The sequence below is a fragment of the Coloeus monedula genome (assembly GCF_965178545.1).
Source record: "Coloeus monedula genome assembly, chromosome: 4".
NCBI classification, from domain to species: domain Eukaryota; kingdom Metazoa; phylum Chordata; class Aves; order Passeriformes; family Corvidae; genus Coloeus; species Coloeus monedula.
Window position 1 is genome coordinate 20,933,384 of NC_138784.1, and position 18,715 is coordinate 20,952,098.

Consider the following 18,715-nt stretch of genomic DNA (forward strand, 5'->3'; position numbering starts at 1 on the left):
AACCGTCGCGGGAAAGAAGGGAAGCGAGGCGAAGGGAGATAAAATTAAATAAATAAATTGACTAGTAGAAATAGGTGGCAGCGTAGAGATATCGGTCTTTCCGAACTTGTTATTCTGCCCAAATAGCGTGATCTGCCTGTAAAAGTATCCCATTACCAAGACTCAAAAAGAAATTGTACTCTTCCCCCCATTCCCCGCTTTTTTTTTTTTCCTTTTTTTTTTTTTTTTTTTTTTTTTTTTTGGCTAGCCTGCTTGTTGTCAGTTAGTAAGGACGTGACCAGAATTCGCCTTCTTTTCGCCTGGCTCCTGCATCACTTGCAAATTCAGTTTGCGTGCACCAAGCCAAGCGGAAAGCAAAGCGCAAAATGCATCTTACAAAAAAAAAAAAGAAAAAGAAAAAGAAAAAAAAAAAAGAAAAAGAAAAAGAAAAAAACCCCGACAAAGACAGGGGAGAGCCAGTGTGTCGTACGGAGTTAAAAAGAAAAAAAAAATCTAGCCTGCTCCGCTACAAATGTGCCGTCGAGTTGTGAGGGATGAGCTATTTTTAAAAAAGAAGAGGGAAAAACTTTGGTGGAGGAGCCCAGAATTTTCCTTCCCTCTGTGTGTGTGTGTATGCGTAACTATAGATTAGAGATAGAGATAGATATGTGCAAGGACGCGTATGCGCACATGGATGTTTATACGTGTGTATGTCAACGTCCTTCCTGCATTGCTTTAAAAGTATACACACATTTGCCCCTTCGCCTCCTCCCCCCACGCCCTGAAATGATCAATACGTGATTTAATCGCGGGGGGGGGAGTGAAGAGAGGGGGGAGGACGGGACGGAAGGACGGGACACTGTGGGGTCACGAAATCCCTCATTACTTTAGCACAAACACTCATTGTTTTAACCGCTCGTGGAACTAATGTTTAGTTATGAAAATAATAACCGTTATATGTCGCCATCCGCTCTCCCTTTACAGCATCTCCCTTTTTATTTACCCACTTTTGCAAGTGCACAGATAAGGTATGCAAAGAAAGTGTAGCGAGTAATTTATAGCTATGAATATAACATTAGGATAATGTTTCATTCTGTTACAAAGGCGAAATTTCTCTTCCTTGTGTAGACAGGTGTTCTTTTTTGCTCACTTCTGAATAGTAAATATCCAGACTCATTAAACTAAAGGCAAAGTTACGCTGTTGTTCGCTACAATGTATAAGACAGGCTCAGAAATTCACCACCTCCTCCCTCCCTTTTCCCCTCAGCCCCCTCCAGAAAGAAAGAAAGAAAGAAAGAAAAGAAAGAAAAAAAGAAAGAAAACACACACACACAATTTTACTCAAGATAGGGAAAGGGCAAAGCAGGATTGGGGTAAATCTCATTACATCTGCTCTAATCGCTTAGCAACACAAAGCCTTTTCTTGTATTAGCGCGGAGAGCCTTTCAGCGCTGCCTGACAGACAGTATTCAGTTAGCATTAGTAAACTCCATAAATCAGGGACTTCTTTGGGCGCAGTATAAGTTTTAGAACTACTCAGGATTTGCTGGGGGGGGAAGAGGAGCGGAGAGGGGATGTGTGTGCAGATGAAGGTTGCTTTGCCACGGATTTATTAATTTATCTACCTGTGTGTTTATTTATCGTAATGCAGGAAAAGTGTCCCGTTAACACATGCCAATCCCGGGGTGTGTGCCCTCCCCCAAGCCAAGACCCTCGGGCAGCGGCGAGGTAGCGCGGCGAGGTAGCTCGGCGAGGCCCGCGGAGGCAGGCAGCGCTGCCCCCGCCTCCCCACACCACGGCCCGCGAGATCCGCGCCCGCGGAGCCGGGGGGAGCCTCCCCGCGGTGTGGAATTTCCCCTCACTCCCCATTCCTGCTCCGCCGCTGCCCTCTCCCCACAGCCTCCCCTGTGATGCTATATTATGCCCAAACTTTTTTACGCACGCGGGAGCAGCGCCGGCCCCGCGGAGCCTCCGCGCCCTCCACCCCTCCCGCACAGGTAAGAATGGAGGGGGAAGCCCCCCAGGCCCTGTCCCCGGGAAGGCCTGTGGGCACCCCTATGAGCCTCCTCTTGCCCCCAGCCCTCCTCTCACTTTCCCCTCAGAGAGAGGCGCCGCCCCGCACCCAGCCCCGCTAGCACTGGGTTTTGGGGAGCCCGGGGATTCTTTCCCTGCTTTAAAAATCTTTCTTTTCCCCCTCTCTTTTTTCCTTTTTTTTTTTTTTTTTTTTTTTTAATTTGTTTGTTTGTTTGTTCCCCCTCCTTCTTCCTTTTTCTTTCCTGCCCCTCCCCGCGGCGCAGGTCCTGCCTTTTGTGTGCGGGCTCGCAGGGGCAGGCGGGGGGGCGGCGGGGGCCGGGCAGGCAGCGGGCAGCGCTGTCCCCGCGCGTGTCGTGCCTCAGCCTTTATCCCGGCGGCGGCGGCGCGGCGGGGGCCCGCCGGGCTCGGGGGCGGCGTGCGCCCGCCGCAGCTGCCGCCCGCCCGCTCTCCCCGCCCCGCGCCGCCCCGCGCTGCCCGGGCCGTGCGGCGGCCGGGGCCGGCAGCACGCGAGGGGAGCGGGCACCTGCCCAAGGCGAGGCGGGCGCGGCCGGGCGGGGGCGGGGGGGGGCACACACGGGACGCCCTGGCTCACCGCTCCATAATGCAGCGCGTATTACTCAGTGCATTCAGGGATTAGCCCGACTTGAAGTGTGGGGCGATTCTGCGTCTCCCTGCTTCTCGCCTCTTGGAAAGGGGAGAGGGGAGAAGCGGCCCCCCCCCACCCAACCCCCCCGGTCCGTCCCAGTGCGCAGCAACTTCGAGCTCCCAAGCGAGCGAGTTCTTAGCGTGTCAGGCCGCACAATGCGGGGCTAATTCCTGCTGCAAAAGGCAAGTGGTGAAGAATCAATCGCAGGCTTTATACAATCAAAAGGGATGATGGGCTTAGGGTTGCGAATATTTTTTTTTAAAGTTCCCTGCCCCAGTCTGAATTTCTCCTGCTCCTTACCCCCGTCCTATTAATAATCCCATGCAGGCGATTGCAGACCGAGGTAAAGCTATCATTTGTATGCGCCTGAAGATTAATTTCCCCCATGTACCAACTCAACGGCATAGTTATCTCTTTAACAGGGAAAACAGTTTGGCTCCATTGTCGGGTTGCCAAGACCGCCTTTTGAGAAAGGGAGCCCGGCTAGCCTCTGATCAAACTCAAAGGTTAGTTAAAAGACAAAAACAGCTGAAAATCTTCATGAATAATGCTGTTTCCCCGAGCCCAGTGTAGTGCAAGCGCACATTTCAATGCCAGAGCATTTTGTTATGCTGCTCGCCTAAGTCAGAATTTCACAGAAAAGGCAGAGAAGAAAAGCTCCAACAATTAGAGGGGGCCTGTCAGAAAACATTAACGCCTTCCTCGCCCAGCCTGTCAAGCGTGCTGGAAATAAAAAACGGGCATAGCGAATCGTACCTCCACCCTCCGGAGATGCAGGAGGGGGGGTGGGGGGCTTGGGTTAGGGACAGAGAAGTAAAGAGAGAGATACAAATGGACAGGCCCGGGCAGTTAACAGTCCCCCTCAGCTTTGCAGTTCATCCAAAAGCTGGAAAAAGAAGGGGAAAGGACCTGCAGCTGGATGCTCTAACTTGATATTCATCTTTCTGTTTCATGTTCCAGAATTATATTTGCTCTCAGGACCATCACACACACACACACACACACACACACACACATGCACTCACACTGTCCCTCTGCACCTTCAACATTTTCCTGCACCAGCCCTGCAAAACACATGAGGTACCTGGTGAAATAGCAGCACGGCATTTCTAAGTTTCCATGTCTGTGGCCATGCAGATGTCCAGTGTGGCCAGCCTGCAGCTGGGCTGAAGGACCTCATGTCAGAGAAGATGTGCTCATGTATAGCACCAGAGTCATCTTACTCTTTAGAAATTTTTAGGAAAATGTGTTTTAAATGTACAGCTTTAGCTAGCCAGATCAACAACCCATATGGTTGAGTCCTTTTCCCTAGTTAAATACCTATTGACAAGGATACTAAAATATTTAAAGCTTCCCCTGCACTGATGTTCATTGCTGTAAGTGAACAGTTAGACTTTGACTTTCCTGGCCAAAGCACAGATTTTTACCAGTCATTTAAATAACAAGAGAGCTCTGGTTTTTCTCTTACTGTGAGCAAAACCTCAGACCATCACTTAAATTCTTTTTTTTTCTTTTGCCCTTGTTGCCTTTGTTTTCTCATTGCAAATACATGCATATGTTAATAACTGATAAGGAGCAGATCAGTACTCTGCAGCTTCTATACTCAGCCTTCTGCTGGGTGGGAAAGTGTGGAGGAGATTACTGCTGTGCATTGTAGCATTGATACGTGGATTGAAAAAATGTAATTCCGGCAAAATACAAAGTGACTGAAGGAAAGGAGTATCTCCGACCCTCCAATCTGAGGTGTTCTAGGGGTTATATCTGTAAAGGGATACAGCAACACAGTTCAGACAGAACGTGAAAGACATCAGACTTTGCCCATGGTTAGAGAGCTGTGTGATTCCTAAATATCCTGTGGGGAAGAAACTAACCTTGGGGACAGGAGCCCCAGCCCTCCATCCCACGCACACCCTGGAGCAGGACAGCACATCCAGGCAAAATGGTACTTGCTGCTCTCCTTCAGAGAAGGCAGGGATTTCCTGTGGCTTTGGAGCCAGATATGTCCCTTGAAGGATGTAAACAAAAGAAAAGCCTTGCTGAGCATGGGGACTTTCACTGGCTCTGAGTCCTCTGTCCTGGAGAAACACAAGCAGCCATTAGGAGAGGGGAGAAGTCTCAAGAGATACTTTTTCTCCCTCTATCTGGCTAACTGGTACTTATTATTCTAATTACAGAGGGGTATGATGGACAAAAATGCAGGGATGGTAAACTGAGGGCATTGATCCTGCACTGAAGCTATCTAGATTCATTGCTGGCTGTGACTTTGTCCTAACTCAATGCATTTTAGCCCAAGATCCACAAGTGCTAAACAGAGACCACAAGAAGTTTCTCACAGGTGCCTGGGGATATGCAGCATTGGACGAACATGAGAAAACTGGCAAGATGGAGGGGATCTCTGATCTAGACTCTGCTTTGTGCAAGGTGCTGTGGGAAGAGCCAGTGCATGCTAATAGTCTGCCTTATTTTGCTGCGGGACAGACAACACATGTTTCCTTTTATCCCACTGCAAACACAGTTCAAGCCAGTTTTTCATCTTCACCTACTACCCAGAAAATGACAGTTACATATCCTAGAACATCAGAGTAAACATCTGTATGTTGCCCAATATGTTACCTGCAAGTTGCTTCAGAGCAAAATTCCTTTGAAAATGTCACCCAACAAAAAATGTGTTTCGATCTTCTCTTAGACCCTGTAAACAACTGCAGCAGCCAAGTTGCAAAGTTTTCCACTGGTCACTCCTGCTTTACACAAACATGTAGCTTTCTTGCTTTCTGCTTCTATATAGTCCCAATAGCACTGGGGAAGGAAAGGTAAACTTCCCAAAGACACCCTATAACCAGCCCCAGTGGCATAATCCAGGCCTCTGCTAAAGGGGCGGGGAACTTTCTTCTGAAATGGAGCCCAAACTCATTTGGTCTAGTTTCACAGAAGCAGGTCACAGAAAGACCACAGGTTCCAGTTTTGGGATGGGGTCCTCCTCCCTCCCCACCAGTCACATCATTCTTTTGCTCACTCTCCCCTCCTGCTGCTGGTCACAGCTTGGAGCTCTTTTAATTTGCACTTGCTGGACTGGCAGGGTGATATTACTCTGGAACAGGAAAGGAAAAGCCCCATATTAGTAAAGTGTGAAATGCAGTTTTGACTGAAAAGGGAAGCCATTTCGACATGATTATACCGTGACAGTGCAGATTAAAACCCTGCCATATGGCCTAAGATAGGTTTGTTCTTACTTTCAGGTAACAACACATTGCTAATTAAGTGGTGATGACATTTCCAAATGAAAAAGATAAAAAGAAAAAAAAAAGCCACCTGTTTGTGAAATAAAGACAGTCAAGAGAAGGGAAGACATCAATCGGTGCTCATAATAGTGGAAATCAGCTCTCTTTTATCATTGTGGTTTGCTTTGAATAGGAGAGAATTTGTTTGATTGGTTATTGAGTAAACAATAATTCATGTGTGCACTTGTAGATGTGAACACAGTGCTCCTGAAAGGCACCTGACTGACAGTGCGGGAGCGCAAAGTCCTGCGTCACATCCAGGACAAACACAGCCTGGGCAACAGCACAGGGAGGTTCCCCACCCTGCTTTGCCAAGGGCCTGCAAGAGGGTGATGGAGGTTTCTGTGAGCAAGGCAGGAAGGCAGCCTGCCTCTTAAATGGCAGTCACATTTAAGCACATACTTTAGTGTCCCTGTACTGGAGATCTTTGCTTTTGCATCTCAGGGGATACAGCAGCAAATGACGGTAGAACCAGCTGATACAAAACCCACAGTCCTGCCTACATCCGCTACTGTGTCTCTGTGGGATAGCAGTAGATTTAAGACAATAAATGGAATAATAGCAGACTGTTGGTCTACAAGCAAAGGGTCACTTTAACCACTAATAACCAGCCCTTTGAAACTTTCAGATGAAAGGCATTGTTTAAAGACCCAAGAGTTTACTTGAAGTTTCTTTTACTTGCACATATATGTATGTGTATAAATTCCTCCATGCCATACAGACTCCATTTGGAGCAGCTGATCGAAAAGTCTGAAATACAGGCAGTGGGACATACTTTACTTCATCTTAAGTTTCATAGCAAAGCACATTTTAGGTTACTCTGATGCACACCATGTGGGCCTACCTAGTTATGAGCCCTGACTTAGCAAGGACATTTACAGTGCCTATGAAAAAAAAAGGAGGCACAACTTCCGTACTGCCAGAGTATCACTTCCATCTCTTCCTGGCTGTGTTGCTGCTCAGATGAACTCCAGAGTTTCATGTGGTTCTCACAGATTTTGCATGCTCGATGATTTGAAGTTGGAATTCAGCAGCCAATTAAGGTTCTAGACAGATGTATGTCCATGGATGAGCCTGGCAGCACTTTATAATTTCTGCTCTCCATTTTTTGTTTCCTTCTTCTCTACCTCTTTGGCCTCCTGCTTTTCATATCTGGGGCTGCACCAACTTGAGAGTTATGCCTGAACCAGCTTCCAGGGTAAATATCCATTTGCAAACATCTTCATGTAGACATTCTCACATCTCTCACTAGCACAGCATATTGAGAGTAAGTGTGGGTTGGAAGGAGACCAGAAAAGCAAGAAGAAAGCACAGATGAAGCCTTCATAAGGATCTAATAAGCAGGTACTACCTACAGGAATCCCAAATCCCCCTGGTCTTCACCAAATGTTTGGGTTCTGCCCCTTAGGGTCTTGTGGGGGAGGATGGTGGCCAACTTCTTCTGCCTCTGAGACCAGCAAGCCTGTAGAAAATAATGCTGGGTAAAAATGCTGGCAATTGCCTCTTCATGTGCAAGGAAAGGAGGATGGAATGGACCTGCAGTGTCAGGATGCAGTGCAAGAGGCTGTGGTAGAAAGTCACAGATATCATGACAGGGAGAGGGGGTCTTAGGGGGTCTTAGCAAACAGCAGTGCCATGTACAGCACAGAGCAGGGCTCTGATGAGTAAGATAGGAGTGTACAGAAAGAGCAATGCTGAGCAGATACTCCTGACATCCTGGCAGTGCCAGCCCCAGGAGACTGTTCTGTAGCAGTCAGCAGCACCCCAGGGCTCCTGCAGGTCCCTCTCCTTGTGTTCATGCACATGTCAGAAGAGATGTGTTAGTGCAAATCAAGAATCTTGTGGAGAAGGCTGGCAGGAGTGTGAAATAAACAAAGGAGGATGATGGCTTTGTCCTTAATTCACCTATTTGTTCTCTTTCTGAAGGCAGATGTATTTTCAGATATATTTTCATCTTCTCCAACACCCTGTGGCTATCACTGTGAGGAGATTACAATGTACAGACAAACAGAAATAAAATAGCTGCTGGAGAAAGCAGTGAGCAGACCTCCTTCCCTCCTTCCCTGCTCCAAAGTTTAACCTCAGAAGACCACTGCAGCCCCGGGGCAGGTGATGAGGACAATGACAGATCCAAGAGGGGCACTTTACTCAGTCTGGGTTGTCCCTTGGCTTCTCTGCATGGCCAACCCCCATCTTCTTGGCACTTCACTTCTAGTTACCACTACTCCTCTCTCTCTGTGTGGGGAACTGCTACTGACCAATGGAGCATTCATAAACAGAACAATGTTTAATTAACACAACAGTAGGACAGACTTGTTGAAATACTTCCCAGACAGCAGGCAAGGGTCCTGACAAGGAGACTATTATGGGAATTTTAATGAATCCTTCCAGAGTGGGACAGCTTCCATACACCTACATTGCAATGACTAATTTTGTTTGTGAAAATTGTATTGGTAAATGATGCAGAGTGACAATAATGTTGGGGACCAGCAAACTGAATAAAGTCACTGGGTTACTGTGTGAAATACTGCCTACAGACAGAGCAGAGTGCTTACTAAATGCACTGCAGTCATGGGTCCGAGTGCCCAAAAGCCCAGCTACAAATGGAGTTTGCGTAAGGCAGGCAAAGAAGCAATTAAATAACCCAAACAAGGATCTAGCTGTGCCAGATGACACCACAGCATGAAAGGAAGCAGGGGCTGAACAGCTACTTCTGTGAGACACGACCAGGAGCATGAGCCTTATTAACACCACTGTTAAATGCATGCCTGCTAGCTGCTGCTGTTGTAATTCAGACCACTCACAGGTATCCTTGCCATCTCCCTTTCTAAGAAAACAGGAAATTAAAATTGTCTGCCCCAGTGATGGGCCTGTGTAAGGTTCCCACCTGATACAGCAGCCTACTTCTTCTAACAGGGATGTGAGAAATGTGAATCAAGGGGCACTGGAAGGACAAGGTGTACAATGTCAGTGCATTCCCTTGAGCTCACCTCCTCCTAGCTCTGTAAACCTTTCTTGCTCCTCTAGCAGGGACATTGTACACAATCAGTAACCCAGTGGCTGCAAACAGTAAGTACTAATGAGCTGAGAATTACAGAAAGAGGTTTTTATCCTTAGAAGTCTTAAGAAACGAAGCCCCCAGGAATACAGTCTGCAATGACTATTTGAGTTATTCTCGAATTTTCCAGTTCAGCTGTCCACTGCTGTGGTGTATAGACAGTAGCCAGCAAGGGACTCTCTGCAGGCCCTGTTCTTCTGACTTCATCATTATACATTTGAGGTATTTTTTCACCAAAGATCTAGATTTTAATGACTGGATCCAAGATATGCCTTATCTATCCAGGAAGTCTGGCCACCACCAGTTTTCTTCTCTAATTTTGCCATTGTCTCTTCCTTACAGGCACGTCACATTTTTTTCTGGAGGACAACAAATTAGGTGAATGCATATTGACTATTGAAACATGTTGCAATGCATTCAAAACAAAACAGTGTTAGAAGGTTAGCTTTGCATGGAAGTGTATGCAAGAATAGTAAGAAGAGCAATCAGATAAAGGTTTTGGCACATTACTTCACAAATTCAGGAGCAAAATCATCTCTGAATTGTTGGGCTGCTTGACAATGGGGTACACAGACCTGACCAAGAAAGCCAACAAAATTATTGCTGGAAACTTCAGTAACACATGAGGATTTCACTGAACTGGACTCAAACTTTGCAAACTGCTTACGATAAGCTTTCATTTGCTGAGGACAAGAGATGAGGAAGGAGAGGATATATTCTTTCTACTGCTACAGACGCTGCATTCAGAGGTGCAGGTTGCAAAAACATTGATTAATTTTTATCCCCACGCATCTGTTTCCTGTTGAATTCTTCCTTTTGCATAATGTGGAGACTTGCCTGTCAGATTAACGCAATGCTTCACCCCCAGACAAAAGTGCTGGCCTCTGACAAATCCATCTAGAGCACACCTAGCTCCATCAGTGGGCATATTATAAAAGGTAATGAGCTTGACACTCCCCCCAGCTCCAGCTGCTGCAGCAGCGTGTAATGAGCCCTGCTCTACGGGCTCCGACACTCGCACTAAAACACCATTGAGAACTGAGACAGCATGCCACTGAATTTAATTTACTGCTTAGCATCAGCTGGCCCCAGATGATGGAAGGTCATCTGTATGGAGGGTCAAGTGGGATAAACAGCTCCAAATCTCCCTTCTGCCCAAGGGCTCGGAGCTGGTAAGCCCCACAGCAAGCAGGCACAGACCTGATGGGGGCATGGTGGCTAAGCAGGCTCCACAGGCAGATTCCTTTGGAGCATCTGTTCTCCCAGATGAGGAACCCCTCCCACTGATCATATCCTACCAGCATTTTCACAGAAATTTAGAGAAAATCCCATGCAATAGGCCAGGTTCCTTGGAGGAGTTAGTCTGCCATTGTAGGTATTTCTTTTCTGATGGGGTAACTTTCCTACCTTCATAACAGCGCATCACATCGTATTTTGCTTGTAAGGTATCGAGAATTTTCAGATCACAAAGTACCATCATTCTGTTTCAAGAAAGTGAGGCTGGAGGGAAGGTTTGAGTAGTTCAGAAAGGGCCAATGCCAGAGGTAGAGGGAAAAAAATAACAAAAGAGAAGCACATGGTGATACTACCTTCAGTGGCTCCAAGGATGTGAGTAGCCAAGGCAGCGACATTGTATTTAATTGCTCCCAGAGATTTTTTTCTGCCGTGGGTTTGTATAAATATGTTGTAAGTGACTCTAAGCTTTGGGTGGATATAAAACTAAACCCAGTCACTGAGAAAATTTAAAAGATTAATTTGCTGTGTTCAACCTAAGGGTTGGACCTGCCTCTGCTGACAGAGACTAACTAGTCATAACTGACAGAAGATCTTGGGAGAGCAGGACTGAGAAACACTAGTCTGGCAGGGAAGAGGGGCTATTTCCATCTGAGAAGATGGGTAATGCTCTTTAAGGATGTCCCAGACTTAAACCAAGAGATGTGACTATGCAGTAAGAAATAGCACAGCCAGATCCAGGCCCCTGAAAAGCAGAAAGATGTTAATGTGGATGGGGGCCTGGGGCATGGTGTGCTCCAGGCAATTTCTGCATCTGCTCTTCAAAGACACAGCTATTGAATCCAATGAGACCACCTGAGGAGTAGGAAACCTTCCTGAGAGAGCAACACAGGCAGGATCAGACCCCCAGGGAGTGTAATACAGGTCTTTAAAAATTTGCCTCACTGTGTGGTGGCAGGTTTCTCGCTGGCTTCTTTGCCTGCGTGCCCGCTCGCGTGTCCGTACTGCGCGGTGCATGTGCTTCGCTTGATGCAGCCCTTATGTGTGCATGTTCTTCCACTGTTCACAGGACACCAGGGGCTTCAGACAGGCCACAGACACACACGTGAGGCTGGCAGGGCCCAAAGATAGAGCTGCACAACTACCTCCATATGGGCAGGCTGTGTGGCACAAAGACAGGTACCATCGTTCTGCCCGCATGCTGGTACTGCACAGACTGAGCTCACATTCATACCCCAAACATTTCCCTTTCTTTAGGTATTGCCACCTCTTCCAGTGCAGACAAAGACCTGTTGTGAGGCTATGCTCTTGTTCTGTGCAGATGACAGGTGGGAATGGAGGTTTGATATAAATATACCCTGGTCTGAAGTGGATTTGGAGCAGGATCTGGTCTAATTTTACACCCTGAACAAACAATTTTGCTTTGCTCAAAACTTTTTCTAAAAAGAATAAGCTCAATTAAGAAAACCACAACAGCACGACTTTTAAAAAATACCATCGTTATTGTTCGTGTGGGTTTTGGGTGGGCTGTGGAAATTGATTTACGAGTCAACCACTTTTCTCTTTTCTTGCCATCTCTCGCTTGAGTGGTTTGTAGGCCTTGGCCCTTTCTTTCACTCAAGGAGAATAAGGTTGTCTATGGAAGAGGTCAGCATTTCAAATTGGTGGAGTTCAACTGCACAAATGACATAGAACTGACAAGAAAAGACAGGGGGTTTGGAGGTCATAGACTGCATAGGTCCTGGTTAGGGTTTTCGCTTTGTGATGGGACCTGGCACCAAAATGAATTAAATAACAGGCTTAAGGACTATTGAGGGAGGGCTGAATGCAAATCAAAGATAAGTAGAAGTTTTCTTTCCTAAAAGGGGAATAATTTTTTTCCTTACCTCCCCCTTTCCATATCTGCACAGGCAAGGTCTGCATGTTAAACATGATTTAGCAGGCATTATTCTGGAGCCTTTTCATCAGGTTTCTGCAGTGATTGCCTATCTTGGCCTATGATTAATGATCTGCTGTGCAATTTGGAGGCTATAATGACTCAACAATCCACACACAAACTATATAGTCGCATTCCTTTTGCAGATTTGCCAAGCTGTTACCAAGGGGCCCACAACCAAGCAGGATTGTTAGAGAGATAGCTAAACATTTCTGCAAATGCCATTCTGCTCTTATCTTGCTGAGAAGTGCGTTGGGCAGCAGGCTCCTTTACAAAATTCAAAGCCTAGATTTTAGCGGTTCCTTAAAAAAAAAAAAATCTGGACTGAAATAATCATTAAAAAGGCTGGTAAGAAAAGATCCTGGTATATGGCCTCTCAGTGATTATACAGACAAAATACTTTCTTTGTTTCCAAATTTTGAATCTGATTAATTGAGGCCTAATGCTATTAATGCAGTTTGAAAGCAAAAAAGTTAATCTTTGGAAACCCATGCCATAAATGCAATCTGAAAATCCAAGCAGATTTTGAAATGAAAGCTTTGTCTCCATTTCAGTTTCTATACAGAAACAGGTTGTAGGATTTATTTGTAGAATGCAACTGGACCTGTATCCAGATAAAAACTGTCCGTAGAAAACTAGTTCATAAACTTTTTTTTAAAGCATAGGCCTTGATGAGGGTGATCTTGGAAAATCCAGATTCTGTTTATAAGGTTGTTTTCAATAAAAGTAAATGTGAAAAGGAAAAGTGAAGACAGCTACCAATGGAGTCTGTCTTTCAGACAAAAGTTATCATAAGCAAAATAATTTTAGAATGATATATATGTCCGTGTTTCCATTATTAATTATTAGCTGAAGCTCAAATAACTCCACCATGACCAAAAAGAGTTCTCATATTAGCTGGGTTGCAGTCACATTTAGGTTAATAATTCATCTAGTTTTAGTTTCTGCCTTTTTTGTAGGCAAGAAGAGATGCGAACTAGAAGCGCATATAGCATGTCCCTGCACCCATGTACATCCATGTCTATGTTATCGTTGTTATTATTATTATTATTATTAAAGTGCTTGGGAGGTTTAAACACTGTGCTGATACTGAATCCTCATAATAACATTGAGTTCTCTTGAAGAAAGATATCTCCTAGTCCTGTACATAATGCCCTGAGACCCTGATTGTAAAAAGCCTTCATGGTCCTAGATTTAAGTACAAGTGATTCTCTGCATCCAGGCTTAAGCAAATACATCACAGTTTAGCCTGTGTCCAGAGTGAAGACACAGATGTCTCCAAGCCTTTGGGAAGAAGGCCTTTCTGATTCCACTGTAGGCAACAACAAACCTCAGAGCCCGTTGCGTTAGAGAGCACCTGTTTAAAGAAACATTTTTTATGCTATAACACAAATAGGAAAAATACAATATGCAACTTGAAGACTCAGAGCAGTCACAGTTTCCTACTCCTTTCCTACTTGCAGGGGACAGGAGTAAGAAAAATCCAGTTAGGACCACAAACAAGCAAAGCAGCATTTACCCTGTAGGCTTTCAGCCTTATGCCAAGAGTCAACCCACAGCTATGCACTGTGGATGTCCTACTGTTTTATAGGTTTTAAACTAATCTTTGCCTCAAATATGTACATAAATAAATAAAATCAGCTGTGAGCAGATTGCTGTACAGCCATGATAGTGTTGCTGTGCATATAAGTCTATTAATCTATGAATGGTTGTGTAGCTGACACTGCCTTCAGGGCAAAGGATTGGACTAGACGAGGGTCAACAGCCTTTCAGTGATGCTCTTCTAGCCTGTGGTTATCAGCACCAAAGTAGGGGTTAGGCAGGACATAGAGAGACCATTGGTAGCTGGAAGATACTGCCTCAGAGAGGCAAAAACCTGCTGCTGCAGTGGGATCATTGGCCTGAGCGAGACAAACACTTTCCTGAGTCAGGGGGTGAAGCAAAGGCAGCAGCAGGGAGCCCTTCCACTCTCAGCATGCCATGGCCTCTGGCTCCCAGCCTTGCCTATGCCTCTGAAAATCAGTGACTGTCTTCTCAGGTAGATGGTGTCTCCAAGTCTGTTTGGGACTCCTTTGACTTCACTGGAGTCAGGAAGCAACAAAAGTATGCAATTTCCTCACAATAAAAATAGAATCAGAGCACACCTTTACAGAGGAAATATTTTGTTTGGGAGCCCACAGGTGATTCTGAGAAAGATGAAAAAGTCAACAAAAAATTAATGCTAATTTAAAAGCATCTTTAGTTGCTTCCTATGTGTGAAAGTTCCTTGGCACATTCACATCCATATGGATAATAACTTGGATGGGAGCAAGGCAAGGGTCCCCACTGGCATCAGACCTCCACCACCCTCTGTATAGGATGGCACTAAGAGGGACACAGAGCCTCCACCACAGCCATGTCCTTGGCTTTTCTACTGGAACCAGCTGTTACAGGTGGGACGTGCTTCCTGTGAGACAGCCAGCTGCCTGCTGGGCAGTGTGATCAGCCCAGCCTTATTTCACACCTCTCACCCTCTGTCTCTTTAGCTACCTTAGTCTGAACCGCTGCTTAAAGGTGAACTGGAGAGAGATTTCCAGAGATCTTGGGTGGCTGAAGACCATGGTGTCTGGGTATGCAAGAGACAGTTTATATTCCAAGAATGACTTGCATATGGACACAAGAGAAATAAGAATCACTCCAGCTTTGCTCATGGCAACTTTTCATAGTCCAGGTGTTTCAGGAGGAAAGACTGTGGTCTTCAGTGATGGCTCAGCATTTCTGGAGGGCCAGAGTTCAAGTGCTGGGATTCAAGTCTTAAGGAAGTTAGAGACTTTTACAGGTGCCTGCAAGGCACAAACTAACGTGGTTTGGGATATGAGAATGACTTAAGTCATACTTCTCCTTCGGTGAAAGTAAATTTTGTACCCCCGAGAATGTGGACAAATGTGTAATTTTACACATGGCAGTGAGATGAGAAAACTGAATTTCATCAGAAGCTGAAAATCTGCCCCAGAATCACCCAAAATCACTTCAAGCACTGGCATATCTATCAATGAGTAGTCACCAAACTAACACACAGTGACTCTCTCAGCTAATAGATCATTTATTCAAAATGGGTGTAAGAGACAATCACACTGGCTGTTAGCAAACAGTGGCTGACAGCTGCAAACACCATTTTCACGGGTTGTTTTTAAAGTGAAAATTGTATAATTTGAGACAGGCAAGCAGGGATGACTACAGACATTTCTAGGTAAGCCTGTCCACAGAAGAACAGCTTGCCCAGAGTTGTATCTCTCTGTTCACTTGGGAACCATCATTTTTGCCCAGCTTACAGAATCACATTTAGGATGCATGTCAGCCACTTGCAAAGGCAGGAGCTAGAAGTTAACCCTTTTAAATAAATAGAAAGTATTGAGTGATCAGTCCTTCTATAGAGAATCCCTTTCTCCATGCCTTTTTTAAAGTTAGTTGAGCACCTTTATGTGCTAAAGATAGGTTAAATGGGGTCATAGGGCTAAAATAGCTAAGAACTTCAGAGAGACTTGGAAAAGGAATATAAATACCTCTTTCCTACACTGCCTCTAGTCATGCAGAAGGACAACAGTGTATGTTCCAGAAATAAAAATCTTGGCCTTCTGAAATATTTTGCTTTATAGTTGCTAACTAAACACAGGGCAAGGCAGAAATCCTGATTATGTCTTGTGTACTTCATTGGTTTTAGTAGGAACTATGGGACAGACGTTCCACAGACCAAGCTGGTAGGTTTTGATGTATTTGCTCCAAGACAAGCAGTGTAATCCAGAGATTAATAGAATAAATATCAAGGGCTGAAACATAGTATTTTTCAAAGCTAAGAACAGTTGTGTTATATGGACTGTGCCAGAAATCTGAGCTTCAGATTACTTAGATAGGGGATCAGAAACACATAAAGGGTTAATATCTGCTCTTCCAGATGTGAACTTCATTAATTTAATCTAAAACATCTTGAGAGATAATAATACACATATTTCAAATCACAACAGTTATTTAAACAGCCCTAATCTTGCACTTCATGAAACCATTTACATTCACTGTAATGTCAAGCTCTACAGGGGAATACGTTAACAGAGAAAATTTAGCACCTTCTAATTACAGTACTTCTATGAAACAGAAACAAAACTGAGATTTGAAGGTTGAGCTGAAAGCAGGAACTATTCCATGGCAGATAGGAATGCAAAAGCACCAGGGCAGATAGATGGGTATACTACTTTTCACTTCTCTGTGGAGACACTGGCACACAAGTCTGGGAAAAGATGTGTTATCAAAAAACCCACATGTAATTTTGGAGTAAGAACACTTTCTCATTGAATGAGTAGATTCCATAGTTGTAGGTCATCAAAGAGAGCTACCATGTAGTTATATGCTCTAATCTTTCTTAAAGTCTGACACAGCTCATCAGAGAGTCACATCCCAAAATCATATACAGGATGAGTTGCATCTATGCAATATTTTCAGATTCTTGCTCAGAATGAGAAAGTCAGCTCTGATCTTGGCCATCTACTGGGGAGAGAGAGCAGCAAATGGCAGCACAGTATTTCCCTGTCAGTCAGACCTGAGGCTATCTGAAAGCACCAGTCCCATTTCACTCCTGGGGCTTTGCTTCAGCTCTGAAGGCCTCCATGCTGCTCCCATGACAGGCAGCTGACTCAGGCTGGCCTCCTGCTTGGCTCTGGGAAGCTCAGCTCTTGGAGCCACCACAGCAGTGTGGAAAGTACAGCTAAGAAAAAAGTCCCAGGGCCAGGATGTCACGTTAAGGTACTGAAGCCTAAAGGACATGTCAGTAAACACAGTGTGAGTCTGCAGATGGGAAAATTTCAGATTATTACTCCAGACATGGTGCTGGCACTGCATCAGTGTGTTGTCCTCCATGGCACCGGGAATGCACCCACTGCTATCATGGATACATGGGTGGGCAGCTCAGAGATGTTCATGGTCAGTTGAAATTCACAGTGAGTTGGGTACCACATGGCTTCAGCAGTCTTTGTAAATCTTGGCCCTACTTACATGTTTTGGTTATCTGATAAGGTTTTCCGAAAAGTGACAATGACTTTACTGCTTTGTAGCAGTAACAATCTGCAAGTAATACGATAGCAGGCAAAGACACCAGCTTAGGCTGGAACCTTTTCTATGACATCACACAAAGAACAAAGACTATTTCTATCAAGCAAGACTTGCTGTAAAAAGCTTTTCTCTCATATCACTACATTTGATCACCAAAATACACATGCAACTTTTTTGAGATGCAGCAGCTTAGTTCCCTCTTTGAACTTGACTGAACCACTGACTGTCTATAGCTGACAAAATGACAGCAGAAATGCAAGCATAGGAATATGCAATTCCTGAAATAAATCCAGTGCACCCACAACACGTGATTACCTCAACCCTTTGGTGATGTTGGGGGTGCCATGTCTATACTGCACAGGTATATAACTGACCCCCTTCCCACCCTACATCCCCCTTGGTAACTGGTCATTTGCTGGTGGACAGCACAAGAAGTATGGTGGTTCCTGTAAGGGCTCTGGCGCGCACAAAGAAATCAAAATCTGTCTTAAAATAATGAAGCAATCTTTTGTGCAAAAAGATTCAAAGTGGAGCAAAAGCTCATCCATCTAATAAATGGCCCCCACCCACCTGCCAGGGGAAAGGCTCAGCAGTGCAGGGGACAGAGGCTGAGAGAAGATGATAGGGAGGGATCTTTTTTTTTTCGAATTGCAATTGTTTGGGTTTCTGATCCAAGGTAAATGACAAGAAATCGAAAAACACCCCCAACACACATATTTCAACTAAAGCAAGTGCTTGGGATTATTTTTTCCCCCTCTGTGTCTGTTTGAAGGTATTCTCTGAAGTTGACAAGCACGTGTTTTGGAGACCATTGAAAAGTTTCTGCCATAAATAGAGGAGGCAGCTTGGCTTAAGTGTTGCTAGGGAATACCTGGCAACAGGCAACAATAGTCCTTTTAGAGAGCCCAGGGCAAACAGTGACCGTGGTAATGGGGTGGGCTTAAGGGAGGCTCCTTGCCCAAAGCCCCTCCACTCACACTGCGCCTCCAGCCCTGGGCTGTGTTCCGGAAATTCCCTGCACAAAGCCGGCCATTCAATGGGAGGTGGGCCCGTGCGTGTGCTTTTCTGGCAGGGAGGGGGCTTTCAGAGGGAGGGGGCCTGCTTGCCAAAAAAAAAACCCAAACTTTTTTTTTTTTTTTTTTTTTTTTTGCAAAGGCTAAGAGAAGCACAGAAAGTGCTAAGTTTGTAAAAGAAGCTGAAAAGGTTCAGAAAGGAGCATAATGGGGCCAGGGAATGCCCCATGAATTTTGAACAGAAAGCAGAAAAGAGACCCTAAAAAGCAATTAGTGATGCTGCTTGTCGCTGAAGAGGGAGCTTGAAGGAGGTGGGAAGGCGCAAAAGGAAGAGGGCAACTCCAATCACTTAGTAAAGTACGAGGGAAAGGGGGGGCAGGCATAGAGAGAGAGAGAGAGAGACTGGCGCCTTCGGGAATTTTTATAGTAAATGTAGATGGAGGCACACGGCAGGGGCAG